Source organism: Dipodomys spectabilis, unplaced genomic scaffold, assembly GCF_019054845.1.
Source record: "Dipodomys spectabilis isolate Male_0828 unplaced genomic scaffold, ASM1905484v1 ptg000227l, whole genome shotgun sequence".
Classification (NCBI taxonomy): domain Eukaryota; kingdom Metazoa; phylum Chordata; class Mammalia; order Rodentia; family Heteromyidae; genus Dipodomys; species Dipodomys spectabilis.
The window spans coordinates 6,141,484-6,153,262 of NW_024870904.1; positions in this window are offsets into that span (position 1 = coordinate 6,141,484).

The following is an 11,779-nucleotide window of genomic DNA, read 5'->3' on the forward strand; positions in this document are numbered from 1 at the left end:
GTATATTATATAATATATTCATTTAGATCTGAAAAAGTATCATCTTTAGCAATATTAGGATAATATCATATTCAGCTGTGGTATGATTATACTGTTCTAAAGGTGCTAAAAATGAAGTTTTTAGTGTTTGTCCTATTCCATGGTTTTATTAACATGAGGAAACCAGTATATATAGCTTGATTAGTCTGAGAAATTAGTAAAAGCTTACAGGCACCTTTCAAAATGCCAGAAATTGAGATTTCATGAAATCATAGCTTTAAGTCATAGAAGAGACAGTCAATGCCAAAAGTTAATCCAATAAAATAATACAGAGAAATACACACAAAATAAAAATATCAGATGTCTAATATAATTTGTTTATGCCTTCCAACTGTCTAGGTTTTTACTACTGCTCTGGCAACAAATATTCTGTTTTAAATACATAATATATTAATATATTCAATACACAAATACGTATTAATATATGACAGTTTATTATATGATTTTTATTTATTTTTTATTTTTTTGTTGGTCGTGGGGCTTGAACTCTGGGCCTAAGCGCTGTCCCTCAGCTCTTCAGCTCAAGGCTAGTGCTCTATCACTTGAGCTACAGTGCCATTTCCTGATTTTTATATAATACATAAATTTTATGTAAGTTTATATTTTATTATATTTATTTTATTATTAAATATAATGTGTTTATATATTATACAATACATAAATAATATATTTAAAATTATTTTATAATTATATACAATATAATATATATTAATATATTATCTCTATATAATTAAGATTATATATCAGTGCCCTCATTGCGTGACAGTACCTGCAAAAGCTTGGGAAAATTTTTTCATAGTAACTTGGTTTTACACTGACATTTACAATTCCATTTAGCTAGAGAGTCTGGACAACTTCTTCCATATTAAATTAAAATCTGTTTAACATCCAAATGCCTCACTATGCCTGACAAGCATCTTTTATTTTTTTGGGTCCAGTCGTGGGGCTTGAATTCTGGGCCTGAGCTCTGTCCCTCAGCTCTTCAGCTCAAGGTTAGCGCTCTACCACTTGAGCCACAGCGCCACTTCTGGCTTTTTTCTTTTTTCTTATGTGGTGCTCAGGAATCGAACCCAGGGCCTCATGCATGCAAGGCAAGCGCTCTACCACTGAGCCACCTTCCCAGCCCCCTGACAAGCATCTTTTACTTTACAAACTAGAATATCTCTCTAGACATGTGTGTCAGGACTGAAGATGGATGGAGTTCATGGGACAGAAGAGTGTTCATTTGTTTTCTCCTCCAGATTCATTCATATTTTTTTGTATGTTGTGAGGCTCTGGTGCTCACATTCCAGGAGTGGCACCAAAAAAAGGAGAAAAAGAAAAAGGAGGAATATGGAGGGAAGTCCCAACAAAGTTTTTGAGAGAGAGAGAGAGAGAGAGAGACAGAGAGAGAGAGTCATTTATGGGGTGGTGGTGCTCATGCCTGCTCATTCTAGCTCCCTCAGGAGGCTGAGATCAGGAAGATCTCAGTGGGAGTCCAGCCCTGGAATCAGGAAAGGCCATGAAAAGTGTGTCTCAAACCAGCTGGACAAAAAAGCTAGAGATGGAGTGAAAGACCCCAGACTCACTGGGATACTTTCTTCAACGGGAGGGCACCCCAGGAACCAAGACTCCAAGCCAGCAGATGCAACAAGCAAGAGGAGTTTATTTGGCGTTTGTGCAAATGGACTCTCTGTCCTGGGCAGACAGGGAGCCCCGAGCAGCGGTTACAGGCACTTTTAAAGGCAAAAACCACAGGGTTAGCATAAGACATCCGGCGCCCCGGGATTGGCTCAATTTAAAAATCATCATATACTCCAGCAATCATTTTGTTGCGTGGGAAGTCTTGTAACACTCGTAGTAAACTGGTTGGCTCTCTAGGGGGAGGCTTCCCTGGAGGGGAGTCTACATAGTTACAGGCTCGTGATTGGTTGACATTTGACCTAGTTTGCTGGGCTTGCCAGATGGTCTTTATCTTGAGTCCCTTGCTGAGAGTTTCTAAACAGGAATTTAGAAGAACATACTCTTTTGTTCTTTATCTATGTCTGCAGACCTTGTCCCAGGGCCTGTATCTGGACTCTGAAACTTTTTTACTTATTTCCCGGGAGGGTCTGTGCTAGCGCAAGCAAGTTTACAGAAGCAGAATCAGCAGTTAGTAAATTGTAAAATGGACACAGCCCTAATTTTTCTAATTCTTCATTCCCTCCTTTCCTTTGGACTAATTTTAATCTTAAAATTTAGGGTGTCTCTATATTGTTTACTGGGGTGTCAGTTGTTCTCAATGCTTGGTATTTGGATCTCAGAACTAATAGACGACTGCGCTGATCTTTTTTTTTTTTTTTTTTTTTTTTTACAAAAGACACCAGTCTGTTGAGTATACAAGGTCCGATTGTAACAAAAGTAACAGTACCAGAGCCCCTTACAATTTTTTTTTTTACCAGTCCTGACTCCGTGTATCACAGTTAACTTAATTTTATACCAGCTGTACTTGTAAGCTCCAATTTTAAGACATACTCATACCATTTGCTACATACTTAAACTTTCTGAGGTTTGTCTTTTTTTTTTTAAACAATTAAAGACAATCCTTACTTTTTAAATTTTTTCAATTCTTTCAATTCTTTACTTCCTTTTTTTTTTTTTTTTTTTTAACAATCCCTTGAGCATCTTTGTGGCTGAAGTTTAAAACTGCCCAATTTTCCTTCGGCTTGTGGAACCAAGTTATCTTAGAATAGCCTTAAGGCACCACTGTGATGCAGAAGCTTGCTAGATTTTAAGGCTAAGAGTATTACTTCCATTGATAACACACTCAGGTTGTTACCATACCAGAGCCAAACTAGGCTGTGACCATAGAGTGGATTTCCAGTCACTATGCACTGAAGTGTCTAAGGCAAGCAAGCCAGTGATATCCTTGTCCCCAATATCCACTGTGGGAAGAGAGGGTTTCTGGATATCACCCAAAAGAATGTCCCACAAGATCTTAGATTTAGCAGCAGTCAACCAGGAAGCAGACTCAGGTGATGGAATCAGGCAGGAGTTCCTCCAGGTGGCTGTCAGGCTGTCGTTGAACTTTATCCATTAGGGTATGCAGCAGCAGCAGCAGCAGCAGGATCTCTCAGTGACTCCAAGGGACTGTCACATCTCATGCTGGGCTGTAAAATCCTACATAGACTGGTTAAGGATACATTGTATAGGCTTGTCAGGCTTTGATCCTGCTGGTTTTTAAGATCTTTAAACAATAGCCCAGGACAATTTACCAAAATCACAACTTTTTTACTAACCAGATATTTTTGTAAATAGACACAGGAGGCTTAGTCTTGTAACCATCACTGACAGATGTAGTTTTTACACTTGCACACCTACAACTTACTTAACTTAACACTATTCTTTATGCCTCATTTTTTTAAAACTGACTCTGGACTCTTGATCTTAAAAAAAAGGGGGGGGGGTAGAAGGGCGAAGGTCCATCTTCTGTAACTTCTTCAAGCTGACTTCAGGGGCGCTGATCTTACCTAGCCAGGAACCTATAACCTTAGCCTATTTTATAAGGAGGTTATCAGGGTTAGATGTCATTAAGAACAGTATTTAGTTTCTGACAACTGCACAGACCTTTTCTCCGGCTACACCAGTGTAGCTTGTTTAGCACTCTAGTTTGCAAAAGCATCTTCCTAGATGGCTTAGGAATGTGATCTCTAATGATCCCAACAATGCCTAAGTTACCTTTGCAGGCCTTTAGACAGATATCAATAGAAACACACTCAGCTTTACAAACTTTCCTGAGCAGATGAACTTCATGTAACTAGTGTCAGCTCAATTAGACCTGCCAATTTGAGATTTTGGCACATAAAGGGGTTGAGATTTAAACTATCCCCCACATTTTATAACATTGGCTCTTTACTACTATCACAGAGGACTGGCAAGTTCCTGTCCCTTACATGGACATTAGGCATGCTTACAAACTCTTTTTATGACCTCCCGGCTCTGACCAGTTCTGAAGGGCCACACACAAATGACTCTAGGATCTGACATTTTTGCCATCCAAGCAGTGGCTTACTGCCTCTGGATGCTTTCCCATTTTTTTTGTCCCAGGAGTGTCTTTTTTACACTGGATAAATGCCTCATTGGCATTTCCCTTAGCTGGTCGCTGGACTTGAACTCGGGGCCTGAGCACTGTCCCTCAGCTCTACAGCTTAAGGCTAGCACTCTGCCACTTTGAGTCCCAGACTCGGGGCTTGAATGCTGTCCCCTGACTCTTCAGTCCAGGGCTAGTACTCTGCTGGCTGAATAGAGGTGACAGTCTCACAGGAACCATTTTGTGCTCAGGCTGGCTTTGAACCATTTTCAGATCAATGAGTCTTACAAAAGGCCATTTTATTTTAATTAAAAGCAACAAGGTGGTCAACATAGAAATAGCTCTTAAGCATGCTCTCACCTGAAACTTATTAAGAGTCAAAGTTACATCTGACAAACTTTTAAGAATCCTCTGTGCTTTGCTCTGGACTTTGCTGGAAACTTAAAAAAACTTATAAGAGCAAACTGTAATAGCAATTATTTTGGTAATCCTAATTTTTTAAAAACCTCCTATTAATCACCTTTAATATTTTATACTTTAGTTTTTATTTGCATTTTGAAAAGATCCCTTGAAATCTTGAGGCCAAGTGTCACTCATTGCCTCTTGGCTGCTTGTTTTAAAACAGACACACATTAAGATTTTTAAACTCAAATGACAATTTTTCCTTAATGCAAAAATAACAATCATCATAACTGAACCAAAAGGCTAGACGTAGCGTCTTTATGACCTTTAAAATCATCCTAATTGTAAAACATTAAAAGCAAGTCACATTATACAAATAACTTTTTAACCCTCTTTTTAAGGCCTTTTAATTTTAATGTTAACACATCCAAGGGGAAGTTTTAGCAATACTAATCAGATCATCATATCACTTATTTTAACCATCATGTTTTCAGTGTCTATCTGCAGGGAAAAGAGAGAACAAAGAAGGGCCACTCAGCCCCTTCTATGGAATGGGCACACACCCAATCCGACACTTTAGGGTTAGATGAACTGCGTTTGTGCCAGCTTGCCCTCTTTCACTATGCATGGACTCCTCCCAGGGCCCGTCCCACCATGTATGACCAGCTGAAGTGCACTTCTGCCTGTTCACCCTTTACCTCTAAAGACAGGTTTTCTGTTGGGTTTTAAGTTTTTTTTCCCCTGTCTCTTTTCTTGGTTCTTGAATGAAATACACAGTTTTAGACAGACAGAACAAGAAACATCTTTGACAGTGTTAAACTAACCTTTATATTTAAATTTTTGGTAATGTCCAAACCTCATGACCTTTTGAATTTTTAAATTAAAACTCACCCAACTGTTACAGCATGCTGACAATTCTTATCTTTGAACACGTTCACAGACACACACAAAACACTCACACAGATCTTAAAGCACGCAAAAATCAAAATCAGTCATACATACACCTTTTAAAGTTTTTAAACAAAAATTTAAGACAGTATTTCTTTTAAACTAGGTATCTTTGTTGGGCCTTATTTTCCCAGAGCTTGCTTGTCTAGCAAGGCAATTTACTAATTAGTCTTTTGAATCCCTTCTGTTGGAGGAGGGCTGGGGGAGGGTGGTCACCTAAAACTAAACTGGCCAGATTTTTTTAATCCAATTTTAGACAAGAGCACTTTACAAATTGTTACCTTGTCAGGACTAGCTGAAAAAGTCCAAACCAGGCACACAGCATTCTACACCCTCCCTGCTGGCAGCCTCCACAAGGAGAAAATGCAGCCTGAGGCTTGAAGGGAACCAAACTAGCCCAGTAACCTTCCATGCCTCACAGGGAGGGTGGGCATAGCAGGTCTGTGACCGAGCCCAGCTGGAACTTTTATTTCCCTAGAGATGTTTAAATAAATAAATAACAAAAACACAGATAAACATAAAAACCAAGGATCCACATTTAAAACTGGTACTAATTTTAAAACAGAACTAGACAAGAACTGAAGGCTCAGTTGGGGACTAATGAGACCCAGTATTATCCCTACCGGAACTCTGTGCGGCTCCCACTAAGCAAGCTGAATCCAGAGTCTGCTGAATGAGCCTGCCATGCTCACCCAAAGCTTCCCTACCTCTGGAAACAGGATAGAAAACACACCGAAGTAAACAAGACAGACAAGTGGCCACAAAGACAAAATCAGGTCTCAGTGAATGGGACGACATTTTACCACCATTCACTTACCAGGGTACTCAATACCTCCTACTCACCTCCGGAGGATTTTTTTTTTTAGATTCCTGTAGACGTTGACTCAGGGGCCTTCTGAAGTGGAGGAGAATTCCCAGTCATCTTGGGCAAGGGACAAAAGTCCCTAGTGGCTATCCCCTCAGACTGACAGATTCTCCCCCATGCTCAGACCCCCTGAGCCAAGGCCTGAGGCTGAGATCTAACTGGGGCCACTCGCAGGTCGTCAGTGGCAATTTTATAATTGACAAACAAGCAAGTTCCTAAAACCTGATAATTTTTTTTAAGAGGTAGAGGGAGGATGGGGGGGGCCGGCTACTGAAGGGAGAGGAACAGCGCGGGAGAGAAAAGGCCACCCTACGTTAAGGGCGGGCCATTCTGAAGAACAGAAAGTAATCCATTTCTTTTTCCGGACCTCCAAGGACAAGCTGTGGGCTCAGGCAGCAACTTCCTTCCAGTGATCTAAAGTCAGACTTAAGGGGGTTGTTAGTTGTTGCCCCATCCCTTTAAGGACAACGAAACAGACAACAAAGACACTTAACACTGAACAAAAACATACAAAACCAGACAAACGCCGCGCGGCAACCGAGTGAGTACCAATGAGGAAGGAAATTACAAATGGGAGTGGCCGGCCGCGCCTTAACTCCCTAGAACAAAGAGACACTCCGATCTCTTCCTTCTTCCAAATGACCCTGGAGCAGGACTCCAGGGCGGGACCAGGGTACTGGGCACTGCTGCTTTTCCCTCTGGCCCAAATACAAATTCAGATACAAGTCCTGTACAGACACTTTTGGATCCCAAAATGTGAAACAAAAACGACAAACACAAAGGACACAAAACGTTAGAGCTCTGTCTTACCTCCAACTGGCTTTGGAATTTGGGTCTGGGGGCGCCATATCCCGGACGAGCCCCCAACTGAAAGACCCCAGACTCTCTGAGAGGGCGCCCCAGAAAGCAGGACTCCAAACCAGTAGATGCAACAAGGAAGAGGAGTTTATTCAGCCTTTGCACAAACGGACTCTCTGCCTAGGTTCAGGAGAGAGCCCCAAGCATCGGTTACAGGCATTTTTAAAGACAAAACCCACAGGATTAGCATATGACACCAGGTGCCCCGGGATTGGTCCATTTACAAGTCACTGTGTACTCCAGCAATCATTTTGCTACGAGGGAAACTTTGTAACACTCTTTGTAAAATGGTTGGCTCAGGGCAAATCTAGGGGGAGCGGTCACCCTGGAGGGGAGTTCACATAGTTACAGGCTTGTGATTGGTTGACGTTTGACCTAGTTTGCTGGACTCACCAGATGGTCCTTATCTTGGGTCCCATTTGGGGAATTTTTAAACAAGAACTTAGAAAAACATACTCTTTTGTTCTTTATCTTTAACCACAGACCTTGTCCTGGGGCGGCATCTGGACTCTGAAACTTTTTACTTATTTTTAAGGAGGGGAAGGGTCAGTGTTAGCGTAAGCAAGTTTACAGAAGCAAAATCAGCAGTTAGCAATTGTAAAATGTAACTCTAATTTTTAATCTTTCACCTACAATGCTCAAATACAGCAACTTAAAGTAAATGGCAACTTGTACAATTGCCACAAGGAGCCTTTTCCTTCAATTGCAGTCACTTGGTATTTTGTACCTTGGAGGGACTGGTGCCGTACTGTGTGGCCAGAGGATGTTGGTACAGACTGTATGGGATGTGACTTTGTCTCCATGCACCTTAGTGTAAATTGTGCCCAGAATCATGAAGGCCCTGTGCAGACACCACCCTACCTGTTGGCTAAGTTTCGGCCCAGTATCTCTTACCTAGGTAACTGGCACACCTAGAAGCAGTCACCTGCCCCTCCAAGGTCACACCCTGGCCAGCCCCTTTCTTGTCTCTTGTCAGACCAGCGAATGTTCCCAGGCCCTGAAGCCACATCCAGATCCAGTGTGGCCACACGCCTTCCTATCCTTGGCCTCAATAATTCCTGGCCCGGGAGTGGGTCACCCCTTTTGGCCATGCCTTTCCACCATGCTCAGCAGGGCAGCATTTTGGTAAATCAACTACTTTTCTTGCCCTAATACCGTGTGCTGATCTCTTCATTGGCTACCTAATGAACCCTACCTATTTAATATACCTCACACTTAGCATGGAGCCTATTTCTGGATGAAGATCCTACTTCAGGCTGCTTGTGCTTAAAGGCTTCTGTACATGGACAAAAGAAATCATGTTCTTAGTTTTGTTTTCAGAATAGTGGTTTGAAGGGGTTTCCAAAGTGGAGGATGGAGCCGGATGAATTCAGCTAGAAGTGTTAAGATGGTGGTTCTTGATCTATTAATACTTGGAACACTACAACTAATTTTGGTGGCTATATTTACAAATTTTATTACAAAAACACATACGATTAAAAACTCTAAATGCAGAGAAAACTGTTTCTATCATAAGACATATATGAAAAGCAGGCCACTTTTGAACATATAATTCATGTGTATATAATATACACACATTATGGTAGTACTGTTTTTTTGTAAGTCATGGGGCTTGAACTGTGGGCCTGGGCTCTGTCCCTGCGCTGTTCAGCTCAAGGTGAGCTCTCTATTACTTGAGCCACAGCATCACATTGGGTTTTCCAGTAGTTTATTAGAGATGAGTCTTGTGGCGGGGCTGGGAAGTTGGCTCAGTGGTAGAGTGCTTGTCTTGCATGCATGAGATCAGAAGTCTGTTTACTTTCAGGCTCTCCTTGCTCTTTATCTGCCATTTATGTCCAACTTTCCCTATCTCTCCCTTTCTCTTTTCTACATTTTGGCTTGTGCCCTGGAGAGTGCGACGCAGGCTGGGTCCCGGGAACTCCCCTCTAGTTTCCCTCTCAAATGCTAGTCAATGTAGGCTTCATCTATTTGTTCAGAGATTCTTTGCATTTTTTCAGAAATTCCCATTTTGAATTTGCCATCTTGGCCACATGGTGGGTTAAGAGTTTGGTCCCATCTGGCCCTTAACCTTCCACCAAGCTTACTACTCCATGTAGCTGTTCTAAGGTGCTTTGCTACCAAGTAGATCTTTTCACAGGCCCTGGTAACTGAGGCCCAACTCTCTGATGTCCTTTGTTAGCAAAGACGTCTACACATTGTTGTCAAAATTTTAGGTTTTGAGTTTTGCCTTTTTTGTTTTGTGTTATGTATTCTGATACTGACTATGTGACTCTAAAATATTGGGCATATCTGTGCTAAGATTCTCACATCTAAGAAGTTTTGTCATTCCAGAATATTTGTCAGTCAATTTTTGATAAGGACCAGGTAAGCTCTACTTATTCTATTTTATCTCCTTGTTGCTTCAATTGGAAATAATAAAGGCTTTTGTGGCAAAGACTTCAGTTCAAAGCCAGCCCGGGCTGAAAAATCCCTAAGACTCCATCTCGCCGCTAACCTGCAAAGAGCCAGGCTGGAAGCATAGCTCAAAATTCTTGTCTGTAACCAGCCAAACTCTGCAAGTGGTACTATAACTCAAAGTGGTTCACTGCTGGCCTTGAGCAGAAGGGCTCAGGGACAGTGCCCAGGCATTGAGTTCAAACCTCCTTGAATACCAACTGGGAGAGACCATGTAGAGGAGTAAGAGGAGATGATGTCATATCAGCCATTTTGCCTGCCCTTTCAAAATTAACCAGAGCCAGGAGGTCAGTAGAAGTAAGAAGCCTGCCCATCCAATGTCTATACCTGTCTACCTATTAGCTGAACAGGAATTTATATTCTTGCCTTTGTCACCTGACTTCTCTACCTAGTTGCCAGATGTCAGAAGTAGCTAGGGACATTTCTACCAACATTTTCAGCCCCAAGTCCTTCCTCTTGCCATTTATTTGCTCTCTAGTATTTTTCCAGACCCTCAATGCTCATGAGACTTCTCCAGACTTCATCTAAGGACTCAGTCGACCAAGGGACAGCTGCTGCTCACTGCCTTCTCTGGGAGGGGACCAAATTCCAGCCTTTTACCCTTATTGTTGGCCCTCTTTGTCAGCAGGAAGTATCCAGAGAGAATCCTCGCCCTATTTCAAGATTATCAAAAGGCTGGAATGTAAGGTCCACTCCTGGATGGCTAGCAGACTCCACCCTCCTCCCAGCAAAGTCTCCACCCAGTACCTTAGTTACCTAGGCAACTGGGACATCTGGAAGAGGGCACATCCGCATCCACTGAGGTCTCATCTGAATTTGGTGAGGCCACACCTTTCTCCACCCATAGGATAGATAGGGCCTAGCCCAAAGCAAAAAGGAGCTAATGTTTGAATAGTGTGAAACTACAGAGCAGACCACCAGATGATGACCACACTCCGTTTTTGCTGTTCACACAGTCAGAATGCGTCAGGGAAGCAAAAAGTGGACTACAACATGCCAGGATAGACAAGGTTTATTGGAACATCACATGCTTATATACAACATACAGAGATATGAAGTAAATCATCAGTCAGTGGGCAGAGTGTTAATCTTAAGCAGTTTTATGGGAGCACAGACAATGAGAATTTAACTTTAAGTCAGTATGGAGGAATAGCGAATCCTAATCAACAAATGTGGAGCAGTTCCAGTAATCAAAGGTTGTGAAAGTTATGTAAAGCACAAGTGACAACTAAAAGGGGTTCTGGAGGCAATGTCCTTTGTGTTCCCCACAGATTCCCCCTTTTTGTTTTAATGGCAGGTCCACCTCCCAGTTAGTTATCCTTTTCCCCTCCTCTGTAAAGGTTATTTTAACAGGATTACATTGGTAGGAATAGCATTGGCCATGCAGGGGGTTTGAGGCCAGATTCTTCAGACAAGAATAGGCAGGGCTCTTGTGCATAAGAGCTGGTCCCCGTTACCTCACATCCCTACCTACCCCACCACAGTTAGAAATGTCCCAAGCAGTTCTATTAATTCCGGGGCATATATAAAAGTCAGTAACTTGTCCTCTTCAGAACATGGGAGCAGCCTGGGTATTGGGAGTTCCACACATGTGGCATGGTGCATCCTCATGGGCCCCCACACTCAGGCCGTTCTACTATAGCCCAGAAAAACAAGGAAAATTAAAACAAACTGCAGACATAGCAAAGCCATCCCTGGCACCTGGTGTCTTTCAAGTAAGCCAGTTCCTTGTATGTGCCTTCAAGTGAGCCCAGGGGTCAAAATGACCTTTAAACTTTCCTGTAAGCTCCCAACACCCGTCTCTGTTTCAAGAAGCGAACCCGCCTGTCTTAGGTTGGGTGGATCGCCTTGTCTGCCTTACCCGTCATGGGGAACTTCTTCAGAGCAAAGCTGAAGGCCCTGTCTTAGGTTGGTCAGACTGGCACCCCCTCTTACCCGTCTCTGGCTGCGGTTCCTCTCGGGGGAATTTTACTCACTTGGAGCTTGATCTTATGTAACTGGCTGGCTAAACTCTTAAGAGTTTTGCAGGTCTCGTATAATGCAAGGAAGGCATGGAGAAAGTATCAGCAAAAGCATTTTCAGGCCAAGAGTCAGGGATGGGATAGCAGTCTTTGCCACTTCAGAGACCATAGGTGGGGATTGTTCTAGAGCAGGTTCATTATTAG